Here is a 14,173-nt window from a genome sequence, read left to right as displayed (position 1 = left end):
TTCAAATTTTTCACTTAAAAATTTCAGGTCCATAAATGTCCCAATTCTTTAATTTTTTCATTTACAACTTTTATGCTTACAAATGTTCAAATTTTTCAATTTTCTTACTCAAAAATTGCTGATTTATAAATGCTCGAATATCCAAGTTTAGAAATTTGAGAAGTTGAAAATTTATAAAGTTAGAAATCTAGTCATTCAGAAAAGCAGGTTAAAATTGTCGTAATTGGAAAATAAACATACTTGATTAAAAATACTTGTAGATATTTGTTGAATATTTAATTAAAAATTATATTCCAGAGATACTTTTATTGAAATTGTATTCTAGAGATACTTTTAATGAAATCATATTCCAGAGATACTTTCATTGAAATCATATTTCAATGAAGGTACCGGAGCGAAATAAATTCCTTAAATGTTTGCAGCGACATTTCTCCTATTTTTACGAGAATGACATTATTATCGTACTTCAGATATTAAAAAACATCCGCATAAACACGGAATTAATAAGTGTTGCATACACGGAGGACACAATATCAAGTTTATCGAGCAATCGCGTACATGCCTGGTTCACAAAATTAGCATACAAAGAGGTTCAAATTTATTAACTATTCTCCCTACTTAAAAGCGGTCAAACCACGTGCATCCTCTTTTAGATACAGCTTCTAGACACTCTAAAGACATTGCGATCGCAATAAATCGTTATTTATAGACCAGACAAATCTGAAATTTCCATTGCGATTGTAACGCGATTCTCGAATTCAATTTACACAATAAGAAAAAAGTAAGATATGCGGCTAATATTCTTGTCAACAAAATCAGTTTTCCGTTAGTGACTAATTGTTTACTTCGTTTCGCTAAAAATTATAAACGAAGCGATTTGTTGAACAAAATCTTTGGATATTCAAGTTGAAAGTATTTTACTTACTGGTTCAAAGATTGTTTTCTTATTAAGATTCCCGTTCATTAAATTACGGTGTGATTGCAGATTTTTATTAGTCAATTTAGTCAACTACTGAATGTAGTGCAAGTTTATGTGTACTCAGTATGAAATGAGTATGTATGTGCGCGATATAATATAGGAAAGTATGTGGTCACAATAATACAAGTACGTATGTACTCGAGATACATGTATGTACTCAATATAATACAAGTACGTACTCGATATGATATAAACACATATATTCTCGATAGAATACAAGTATATACTTAATATAATATAAGGACATATGTATTCAATACGATACAAGTATCTATTTCTAAACTCATCAATTTCATATAAAGAAATGTGTCAGCACGATATTTTCTTTAAATTAACGAGCACGTAACCAGCAGTAAAACAATTAGAAACCAGCAATTTTTATTTAAAATTGTCTAAATGCATGATGCGAAAATACCTCTCTGTCTCGAAGCAGAATAATTATTTGTTCTATGTATAAAATGTGCCAGAGCAAAATGTTAAATGTGAGGGAAATTAATATGATTAACGATTTAAAAGAGAAAAATTATTCTGTAATAAAGATTTTGGAACTGTTAGAAAAAAGTCGACGCAGTGTATCTGAAAACAGTGAAAATTACGTGAAAAACATCACGCCAGTCGAAAGGTGACATGTTCGCGAGATAAACAAGCAATTTTAAAGTGAGCATCCAATCCCCCGTTAACTTCGCGACGAAATGGCGGCAGACGCAGATACCGTTGTGATAGAACAGTACAGGGGATCATAAAGAAAAAACACCTAAAAAGCAAAATGTTAAAAAAGCTCCTGTTATTAAATCATCGGAAAGAAACACGACTGCAATTTGCAAGAAAATGGACACAACAACAAAAAATGAAAAAAGGTCATCTTACGAAAAACATCGCAGTTTGGGCGTTTTGGTCTGTTTAAATTATCTTCACGATTTACTGATAGAAAAATAAATTTAGAAAATAATAAGTAGATGACGGTGGTATAATGATTCTTATAGTCCAATAATTATTATGATTATTATTCTCAGCCATGATAATAGTTATTGGTATATCATGATTTGATCATAGAGTTTTGAGAAAAACAGATACCAAGTTTGCTTCAACGAAAATGTATAGTAATCGAAATAAATACACTTAATGGAGAATTACCGAAATATGCAGATAAGATATCTACGCAAGATGTTATTCTTCAGCACGATTCCAGCGTTCTCACTGCGAAAATATTAAAAATTTACGTTCTGACTGTGAAAATAGTTTCGTTGTGACTAGCCAGGTCTGAACCTAAACAATATTGAGAATCATTGCAAAATATTGACGAGAAAAGTATATTTTGCGGGGGAACAATTAAACAGTGGATGAGTTAAAAACGTGCCTCGAAGAGAAATGAAAAAGTTTGTAACAAAATGCAATGAAAAATTATATAAATCTCTTGCGATATGTTAGAGTGCAACCTAACTGATACACTACGCATTATCGACAAAGAGTGAAAATACCGTTTGTATGTTGATTTTCCTGGAAATATACTCTGCGACTTACAATTCTGTCGTGAATGGCATTTTTCTACTCATAATTTTTATTTCTGCAAATGCTAGAATGATAAAGGACAACCCCTCATGGAACGACATTTCTTGACGTGAACATTAATCTTTTGCATGCGGCAAGAAACATATCTTAGAACAGATGTTTGTATGATTTTATTCAATCTGCCAGTTTTTCAACGTTTCAGTTTTGTGGAGTGTAAAATGAGTAACGCTGCTGTTATAAATGTAAGTGTCACGCAATTTGGTTTCAAGTTTATAATTGCGTGTACACGTTTTAGTCGCGCTCGAGGCAGCTGTAATTAACATGAAAGCTTTTCGAGGATCGTTTCTCTAAAGTTCACACTTTCTAATAGTAGAAGGAACGGAAAGATGGTAAGCAGCCAAATCACGATATAGGTATATTGTACGAAATCGTCAGTTACACAATCCTTGCGACCGTATCTGCAGATCAACTATCTTGGCACTATTTCGCATTGCGCCACGAAGACCTTATTTTCATTGTTATTTCGAGTGGAAAATTGTACAATTTTTAAATTTAATTTTTCACTTAGTTTCTATCCTTTCGTATATCACCTTTTAGCTTGAGCTGTATCTAAATAAAACGATGATTCGTTAACAGTAAAACTAGCAAATGAGTCATTTGAACTATTCACAAGTTTATTTTAGGTTACGAAATTCGTTAAGGTGATTTTTCTGAAATTTTGTGTAGGTTTCTGTGAAGATAAAGTGTAATGTGCCTATCAGTTTATGTTCATTATTTGTTTAATTTTAAATTAAATTAAATTAAATTTTTAAATTAATTTTAAATTATGTGCGCATTATACGGTGGTAAAATTAGTTAACTGCAATATTTTTCAGTTTAAATATCTTGGAAAAGCATTTAATGTTTTGAGCATTATGTGTACATTTAATGAGGCATTTAATGGTATACTAAAATTTACATTTAGAGTAGTTATTTTAGACCATAATAAGCTGCATAAGAACGTAAAATATCTGACTATAAATTTCACTCCTTCGCTGCATAATTTCTTCTGTGTCTATACCAGTAAGAAAGTAATAATAAAAAGTATTTATTATATTTTCTTTTATGCAAACTTCAAACAAAAATTATATAATATTTTTGTATATCGCTAATACAGTCTGAGCATAACGAAAAGTGATCTACACGGTATAAGCGAAGAAGTTATTTCCACCATTGCAAGAAAGACTCCTCAAGATTCCAGAAAGTTCACTCGTTTGACCTGCGTTCCAGTATATTCGTGAGACGTCCAATACAAATATACCTAAAACGTTTTTATTTTTGATTTTTTCGTTAACACACTTTCATCAAAAGATTCTTGACATTTTTCTGATTAAAATAAGATCAAACACAATATAATGTGAACTATATTTATTGGTTTAATCGACGATAGCTTTCGACCGCGGAGAAGAATAGCAAGCGAAGAAGAAAGGACGCTGTGATTGTGGCAGTTGGCAAAGATTAAAAATCTATTCCATTGTTCTCAGTGTCAATATGTTGCATTCTTTCTTCATTTTCAGTCCTTTTTCATAGAACCAATATATTGGTTACGATCTTCTGATTAAAATGAGACCAAACTCGACGTAATTCGGAATATATTTACTTGTAATAACTTATAGAATAATTTCGAAGTCATAAAGCCATAGAAGTCTACGATTTCGACTTCAGACGTATCACGTGATTATCCGAGTAGCACCGAAGAAAAACGAAATTACTCGACATGTCATTCGGCTTTCGTTTACCGTGAATAGCACAGTAAACCCTCGATATAATAAAAAAGCTTGAAATTACAAGTAAATATATTCCAAAATGTGTCGTCTTTGGTTTTATTTTAATCAGGAAAATGTCACAGATATGTTGGCAAGTTTCATAAAACAAATCAACAGTAAAAAGGTTTTTGCTTGCATTAAGATTGTCTTGTGTTTGTTTACGTTCGGTCGTTCGACCGTTTCCGTCACTCGTTCTTTGCATGTTCGGCAAATTTCGGCCAATGTCGGAGCTACTCGAGATTTAGTGTATTGGTTTTCGAAGTATTTATATTAATTTTATAGTATTCAAAAAACGAAAAAGAAAGGTATATACCAAAAAGATTATTCTACAAAATATATTTTAAGAATATATATTACAGAAATGATCATCATAAATAACTTACAGAGAAACTACGAACTATTTATTACAAGAAAATACAGACGAATGTGTTACAGGAAAATGACAAAATATTTATTGCACATAAATCAACGGTGAACATGTTACAAGGAAGGGGGAAAATATTTATTCGAATTTATAACAAATTACAAATAAATAACAAAGTATTTCTTTCAAATAAGTTATGAATAAATGACAGATGAATGTGTAGGTATGAAGCATTGTTTGCCGAACGCCATGTTTGTTATCGTGTAGATTCGTTTTTCGGGATACCGCGTCTAAATCGTATTCCCAGTCCGTTTCGTTTCGCGTGGCCATTTAAATTGCTTGTATTCCATCTCTCTCTAAAAGCAGTTTCATTGTCAGAGTGTCGCCTCTTGTTATATCCATTCTTTGACGTCGTATTAAATCAAACTCGAAATGAAAAAACTCGTGTCTTATATTTTTGTAGCTACGTTGTGTTTAAAAAATGTCTTCAATTTTTTTAGATATTACAAATGTGGAAATGAAAAGAAATCGAAGGTGGACACCTACCTAATATCCAAGGTTTCACGAATAGTAGAATTACTACTTTCCTATCAGTATATGGAACATGAGTGGGCGCAATATGAAACATGTTCTGTGTTCAAAACCTTATTGTTACTCCTACGGCATATGACAACAGCGACAAAATTACGTTGCTGTTGTATAAATTATTGATTTCTGATTGAAGCGAATAATATTTGCAGAATGAAAATGAAAACTGAGGATGATAATTTTTTTTTTAAACATACAATGGAAAACACACGTGTTCATGTTGCGTGTTGGTTTCTTTTATGTGCTCATTATTGTCTTCAGTTAGCCACAATTATCTTCAATTACCCCAAGTTATCTTCAGCTATTTACAATAATTATGATAACTATTTGTAACACAATTATTTTGTGGAGCTTATTTGCTAAGTAGCAAATTGTTATTTGTAATGTAAGTTGTTATTTATATTATTGTAACGTAATTAAGGATACTACTTTTAGTTAATCAATTAGTTTTAACAATTATTTAAATTATATTTTTAATTGTTTTATAGGTAATTATTTTCATATTATTTATATATTAAATAATTCGTTATTATAGTTATTTATTTTAATTCATTGCACTAATCAATTGTTGAATTATTTATTATATTTAATAAACTATTTAATTATTTTTTTAGTTAGTTATTTTAATTAATTATTCAAAATAATTTCTATTTATTCATCTAGCTAATTATTTTGAATTATTTATTCTAGTTAATTAATCCCCAGTTAATTATACTATGTAATTATTTTAGTTAACTCATTACACTAATTATAAATTTAATTAATTATCCTAACTGATTTTTAAATTACTTTTAATCCATCAGTCATTGTAATTAATTATTTAAGTCACTTTTTAGTTATTTATCTTAATTAATTAAGTCCTTAAATAAATATTATAATAGTGTCTTTGAATCAATTGATTATTACAGCTAATTAATTTAATTCACAGTTCAACATTTTGTTCACAGATAATATAAATAAGTAGATGAAATTAAATATTGACCAAATGATTTGACACTCAAGTTCAATAAAATTCAGAAAGTGGTGAAAATGAATTGCTTCCATATTAATTATTATGTCAGTGCATATGAAATGCAACATTTTGCAAATAGAATGTCACATACTCTTCTTGAAATAAAATTGCCACAAAATTTATGGTATATCAGTAAAGATCTTTAAATTCAGCCAAAAAGTCTAGATACACCCATCGTTAATATTTTAAATCCACAATGGCTGATTGCCAACCGTAGTAAATAATGAGCAACTTAGAAGCACAAGAATCTGACACAAATTCATGGCATAAAATTATCTCAAAATAGTACTTGTGTCACATTAATTTGAACCTTAAAGAAAATAAATTTGACGCAAATGTAATCAGTTAGCTAATATTTTTCACAACAATCAGACCACTAAATTACTATCTTCTAGATTTTTGCATATTAATTAGATTTCGAAATATCAAGAATGCAACAAGATTTGATGGCATAAAAGTACCCTAAAAACCCACTTATGTTATGTCAGTCTGAAGTGTAAAGTTCATCGAAAAAGATCACACAAGCGTTTTATTAATAGTTTGAATACAAAATGGCTGGTAGCCAGTTAGTGCAAACAATGATCGATTTCGGAACCTTTGAAGTTCGACACAATTCGGTGAAATAAAACTATTGCAAAATGGCGCTTGTATCATAACAATTCGAAAATTGACGTTCGTTGAAAATGATCGTATAAATCTATGGTCGGTGTTCTTAGTAGAAAATTGTTGATCGTTAAATCGCCATTTTACTGCGCATTGCACGGAGCTATTCATGAAACGATTTTCTTATAACAAGACAGGTTGTATTAAAGACATTTATGAAAAGTTTAAGGTACCATTTTCAGCGAACTTTCAGCTTCGAACTAATATGTCGTCAGAACTGTTTTATGGTACTTTTGTGTCATCGAATTGCATCAAAATTTGATGTTTGGAAATCCGTTCTTTCATGTGCAATTTCTACGTGAATTGGAAAAATGTTTTTGAATTTATCAGATGAACCATTTTGGCAGTGCGTTTAAGAATATCAATTTTGTTTAATGAAATTTGAAAAAATGGTTATAGGAAATTTGAGAATTTGAAAATTTATGCAATTTTGGAATTTGAACATTTGAGGAATTGGTGATAAATGTCAAATTTCTACATTTTCAAATTTCCAAATTTCCAAATCTTTACTTTTCCTATATTCCAAATCCAAAACACCTTAAATTTTTAAATTTGCAAATTGCTTGTTGTCCACATCCCCAAATTTGAAGATTTGAATCTTTGAGAATTTTAGGATGAAGTAATTCATATTTTATTTATATTTTTAAATTTGAGATATCATAAAACGGTAAGAATATTAATTAATAATAAAACCACAATCTTATTATTAATTATAACAAATCAGTTGATAATAACATGACAATGATATTAATTTATAATAACATAACAATAGTATTAATTAATAGCGACGTAATAATGATAGTAATTAACAACAATATAATAATCATAATAATTGTTAATAATATAGTAAGAGTAGTATTTCGTAGTAACATTATTATGATTATTATTGATAAATACTTACCAATGGTATAAATTGATAATAACATAATAACATAGTGCTATTAAATCATAGAAACGATATTCTTTCATAATAACATAATAATATCTAATAATGATATAAATTGATAATGATGCTATTAAATAACACGATAATGAGAAAGTGCTGCGCTATTTCGGAGTTTTCTCGATGCAATAAAAGCTCTTCTGATCGTCGATACTCGTGGTAAATTTTTACGAGCCCACGAACATACGCAACTGCATGTACACCGCAAGTTTACCTAATAAACAACCTTGTAATGCGGGAGATAAAGCAGTCTTCCTCCACCGTATTGCCTTCCCATTGAAGAAAAAGGTCAAGGTGATAGGTATAAATAATTATAAAAATAATTTATTACAAGCCACCTCTTTTAACGGAACACGTGCTGCAAACCTTAAACAAATAGGGCTACAGTTCATTTTATTTAATTTGCATATTCACTGTCACACTGGAGCAATTAAAAATTGTGTTACTAACAAATGTTAGCAAATATTTTTACAATATCTTGTTGTATTTATTTCCCATAGTTCCAAGTAATTAATTCGAGTGCTCTTAAAATAAATTTTTAATAATAGAAATGTTGGACCTGCATAAAAATTGAAGTATCATCCATAGGCTCTGTTGTAATTAGTGTAACTGTCGCAAAGAGGTTATAGCTAAGGTGATTATGTATAACTTTCTCCTTTGCGAAATTGGAGTTTGAAGCTCCGTTTTTGAATTATTAACGAAAAACGTCAGCCAATTAGAGCGCGTGAAAAGCGCGCCCAAACGCGGGAGTGATGGGTTCGAGCGCGACGGCTGACCGCGGTCGTGAACAAGCGTCTCTGCGCCGGGACAGTGTAATTGTTTAATAGGAAGCCCTCATGTCAAAATTTAGTTAAATAACGACTAAAACAATTTAGACTAATGTCCAGTTATTCATTCCTCGTGAATAAGGGATGAACTAATGATACGTTATTAACTGAAACCGAGGAAATCAAATTTCTTCAATACTGGTATTCGTTATTTAGAAGGAACGTGAAATAAAATATCGAAAACTGTTCTTGTCATTTGTCAATAAAATTTTAACCAACAAATTCACGCATTTTAAGGGAGAAATAATTTTTTTGCTCAAGAAAAAGGGGTTTAAATGTAATAGTTAATAAATGTACTAATCCTTGTAGACCTTAAATGTACAAAAAATGTATAAATAATTAAAATAAGTATGACACGGTACTAACACGCTTGTTCACGACCGTAGTCAGTCGTGACGCTCGAATCCATCGCTTTCATATTCTGATTGGCTGGTGTTTTTCGTTAATAATTCATAAACGTTGCCCCGAACCTCATTTTTGCGAGGGTAAAAATTGTTCAGAATCAATTCAGCTACAACACCCTTCTGACAGTTATGTTAGTTATGATACACGCTCTATATGGGCAACATGACAGTCAAAGTATTTTTAAATTCGTTTTGATATCTTGTTGTTGCGATAAGCAACTATTGTTATCGCAGTGTTACGTTCATTTAAACATTATCGAGTTGGATTATGTTTATTTATTCATTTTGTAGAAGTGGTGAGGGAATTGATGATACTTCGATATTTTTGAAAGTTAATGTTTCAAGAAAAGATTTTTTAAGATGGTGGGTATTTTATTCATAATATATTGTAGTACATCCAATATATTTATGATTATTGATGATATAATATTGATAATAATCAGATTGTAAAATTAGGAATTTTGGAACCTGTAAAATTTGGAAATTTTAAGATTTGGAGACGTGATTTGGAAATTTCGTACCTTGAAAATGTTAAAAATTTGAAAATTTCGAGATTTTAAAATGTTGGAGTTTATAGAAATTGCAGATTATTGGTATTTAAAATTTGAAAATTCTCAAATTTTAGAATTTAAAAATTTTAAATCTTGAAAATTAAAAAATTTTAAGATCCGAAAATTTTTTAATTTGTCATTTGAAAAATTAGAAATTCCACAATACTGTAACTTGAAAATTTTAATATTTACAGAACGTAGAGAAATTAGAAATTTGGCAATTTTGTAAGTTTTAAATTTACAAAAGTAGAAAACTTTTAAATGGCAACATTGATCAAATTTGTCCATAAAACTTGGCAATTGCAGATTGAAAATTTGAAAAATAAGATCAGTTTTAAATTTGAAATTTCAAATATGATTTATTGTTATTTCCTAACTTCCCAAAATCGATCATACACATGAATGAAACATTTCAACAGAATTTTATATATTTTCATTCTTATCTCGTATATTTTGATCGTGAAGATCTGATATCTGTTTTTCTGAAATAAAAAAGCAAAAATACTGTTTTTCTTTACACGAAATGATTTTACTGACCAAAATGGGTACAACCTGTCCAGAGATTCAACCTTGACCTTTGTATTCAGTGGTACATGGTCATCCTCTGTATCGTCATTATCGCTCGGGGGATAATTTTCTTGGATTTCTTCCACAATTCTGTCAGAACACATTCGCTGAATACAGATACCATTGATCATTTATTTGGGGATTTAAAAATTTATTTGATATTTTGGGAATTTCATGATTAATAAATTTATGAACTTAGAGATTTATAAATTTTGAAAATTTGTGGATTTGTAGATTTAATTGAACTTTTCAAAAATTTGGTAGTTTCATAATTTGACGATTCAAATATTCTGCAGTTTGGAAATTTAAAAATTTGAAGATTTGTGGATTTAGGGATGTGGTTATTTGAAAAATTTAAAAATAGGGATTTTTGAATGTGGAGATTTTAGATTTGGAAATTTAGAAATTTGAAAATTTGAGAATTAAAAAATGTTGAATATAAAAATTTTGAAATTTGATATTTTGAAAAATTGGAAATTTGAACTTTTGAGAATTTGAGAACTTAGGATTTGAGAATATAGAATTTGAAAATTTGGAAATTGGTGATTTAGGAATTTGAGGAATTTTGAAATATGTAAATTTTACAATTTGGAAATTTGAGAATTTGTACATTTCTGATATATTAATTTAAGAATAAAAAATTAATTGAGGAATTTAGGAATTTTTGAATCTAAGGATTTATACATATATCTGAAAATTGGTTATATATCAAATGAAAGAATTTTGAAATTCAAAATGTGATTTGACAGGCGTTCTACAAGTGTAAATATTAACAAAAGAGTTAAAACATGTTACAAAATTCGCAAAAAGACCTTTAATTATTAAAATTATGAGAAATTATTCCATATTAAATACAGTCACTCTATATCACATATTACTGATAAAAATTTCAAGCCATATCGATATACAGTGGGTGGCTTTATTTAAATAAAATTTAAATATAATAAACTTTGAATAAAAAGTTCTATATTTTATAATTTTAACTGATAGCCTAAAACAAATATTTTTATCGTTGTATTACAATATTTTTATTTAACAATAATATAAAAATAAATTGAGTGCTTAAACATAATACAAACGCTGCATTATACAAGAAAATACAATTATTTAGTATTTCGCTTGTCCGCCTGTTTTATTTACAATGCTAAATACAGAAAAGTCCAGCAGCTACCGTGTAAAACGTCACTTAAATCAAAGTCAAGGTTTGTGTTCAACAGCTATCAGAGGTCCGAAACATAGCATAACCTCACATCCGCATCCGCCTTTTATTCTGGAAACGAGATTTACGTGTTAACTCGTTATTCACAGACTTGTTGTATATTGTAGTTTATAAATACAGGTATTAACAACATTTCTAAATTAATTATAGATGCTTCTGTCGCATATTTTTAAGAAGAAATTTGAGTATAATAATTTTCTGTACGTTGGCTTACAATCAGTATTCAACGACGTCGACCGATTGACAAGTTGCCGAAATTACTGTCAACACTTGGCACGCGATGTATGTAGCACATTGTCACACACTGTTTCAATTGTCTCAGCGGATATGTCAGAAATCTACTCACGTACTTATTTATTAGATGTATTAATAATAGATGATTGACGTTGTTGTGTTTAGATAACGTAAACAATAGTAAGTACCTAGGTATCTGAATGAAAACCCGGCATGAACGTAATTTCAGTTTGCTGCACAGCTTGACAACCATTCATACTGGTTCAAATATTAAATTTCTATACTTTTACATTTTTTAATGAAGAAATATTCATAACTTATATTTCTATACTTTTAAAATGTAAGAAAATAAAAATTTCACGCTTAAAAATGTTAAATGTTTCAATTTTTTAAATTTTGAAACTTCTAGAACTTCTCTTTATGGTACAACAAATAAAGAAATAATATTTCTGCCTGTGATAAGTTTATTTATGATTTTATTGGACATATTGAAGAATGTATTCGAGATATTCTTACATGACATTCTAATTTTTCAGATCTCAAGGAATGATATTCGATCAATTTATTACCTGTCAATGAAGCTTCGAAACGTATTCGGAAATGATTTCCCGCCATTATTCAGACGCCATATTGGCGAGAAATTCAATTCTGTTCCTCTTTCAGCAGATCAGCTTATTTGATGTTAAAAATTCTACTAACTAATACTACAATCTCCATGCAGGAAAGTCTCGATATAAATGGAAGACATCTACGTGTGTAAGCAAAAAAATTGTCCTTACCAGTTGACCTCTTAAGATTCCAGAAAATTCGCTCGCTGAGAAATGTAACGTGATTCGGGTTTAGTATATCTGGGAGATAATACCAATAGAAGTTTAAAACTTTGTTATTTATCTTCTTCAAACTTTTATCAGCAGACTTTTCACATTTTTCTGATTAAACGAGACAAAACACGATGTAATTCTATAATATTTTTACTGATTTAGCTGGCGATAGTAAATTTCCAACGCAAAGAAGAATGCCAAGTGAAAAAGAAAGACGCTGGCGATTGTAGCAGTCGGCAAAGATCGAAAGCCATCCCATTATTTTCAACGTCAATATTAACTTTTATTTTCAGTCCTGTTTGTATACTTTTTCCAATATATTTATGACTTTTTTGCTTATTAAAAAGGTTTTATTCTTGCATTAGGTTTGTCCTGCTGACATGTTACTGTTTGTTTACGATCATTCCTTCGAACGTTCCGTTGCTCGCTGTTCGTTTTTCGTTCGACAAACTTCGGTCATTATCGGAACTATACGATCTAAGCGAGACACTTGAAAATACAAATAAATATATTCCGAAATACATGGTGTTTGGTCTCATTTTAATCAGGAAAATGTCACAAATATATTGACGAAAGTTTCATAACAAAAATAATCAAAAATAAAAAGATTTAACGCATACATTTGGATTGTCCTGCCGACAATTGCTATTTGTTTACGTTCGTTCCTTCGGACGTTCCGTCGCCCGCTGTTCTTTTTTCGTTCGGTAAACTTCGGTTATTGTCGGCACAGTACGATCTAATCGAGACGCTTGAAAATACAAATAAATATATTTCAAATTACGTCGTGCGTGGTCTTATTTTAATCAGAAAAATACACAGATATTTTGATAAAAGTTTCATACCAAAAAAATGAAAAATTAAATCTTTTATTCTTGTATTAGGACTGTGCTACCACCGTGTTACTGCTTACGTTCAGTTATTCGTTCGTTGTCTTCGTTTACATCTTCAATCAGTGTAAGAACTCAATATCAGCTAAAATTCAAATACGGAAAATTTGCTCGCGTCGAGGAATTACTGCACTTCGATCGAACCCGCAGTTTTCGAGGAAGAAAGTTGTTTGGATACGTAACAGATTCGCTATTGAGTTCCAGTGATCTTCCTAAATAAGTTCACGCGTTTCGCGAATTTCATTTTCACGCCCGTTGGGTCAACTAGTGGGGCAACGCAACGTTGTTTACCAGTTAAACGTGAATTATGAAGTGGAAGCAGTTCTTCCCGGCTGTTAAACAGCAGGTGGAGAATGTAGAAACGACAAATGATTATACTTCACCTTGTACTTCTTCCGTGTATCTATATTCAGCCCATCCGGCCGCTGTGTTCACCACTATTGATCCATTACAGCTACGTGCAATGTTGGAAGTAACTTTTACACGCGGACCGAAGGTGAAACTGGACAAAGTTTTTGCTATCTTTTTTTTTACGTCGCGATTCGAGAAACTGAGGAGAGGGAAGACGGATTGCTACGCACGAAATGCTGATGCCATTATATCGATAGGTTATCGATATTACATTTGGGAATTTTAGAATTTTGAAATTTGGGGTTGGCTATTTTAGAATTTTAGAATTTTGGTCTTTGAGATGTTTGGAATTTGAGAATTTGGGGATTTATCAAGTTTTAAATATGTAGATTTACAAATTTAATATTATAATTAGAAAATTTGATTTTTTAGAATGTGGTGATTTGAGT

At 30.1% G+C, this 14,173-nt stretch overlaps 2 protein-coding genes and 1 long non-coding RNA gene across 4 annotated transcripts in view; all 3 read left to right on the top strand.

Annotated features, from left to right (window-relative positions):
• The window catches only part of Nca (neurocalcin homolog), a 238,087-nt gene that overhangs the window by 12,962 nt on the left and 210,952 nt on the right, over window positions 1-14,173 (top strand). The window lies entirely within an intron of this gene.
• Window positions 1-14,173, top strand: part of LOC100883363 (neuronal calcium sensor 2) — a 214,689-nt gene that overhangs the window by 12,797 nt on the left and 187,719 nt on the right. The window lies entirely within an intron of this gene.
• Window positions 149-5,665, top strand: LOC143264989 (uncharacterized). The gene is made up of 3 exons (XR_013039036.1): window positions 149-4,598; window positions 4,679-4,880; window positions 5,158-5,665. It is a non-coding gene; the product is annotated as an uncharacterized LOC143264989 (long non-coding RNA).

The sequence above is a fragment of the Megachile rotundata genome, chromosome 8 (genome assembly GCF_050947335.1).
Source record: "Megachile rotundata isolate GNS110a chromosome 8, iyMegRotu1, whole genome shotgun sequence".
NCBI lineage: Eukaryota > Metazoa > Arthropoda > Insecta > Hymenoptera > Megachilidae > Megachile > Megachile rotundata.
The sequence above is the reverse complement of the archived record's forward strand: the minus strand, read 5'-3'. Positions and strand labels throughout refer to the sequence as shown.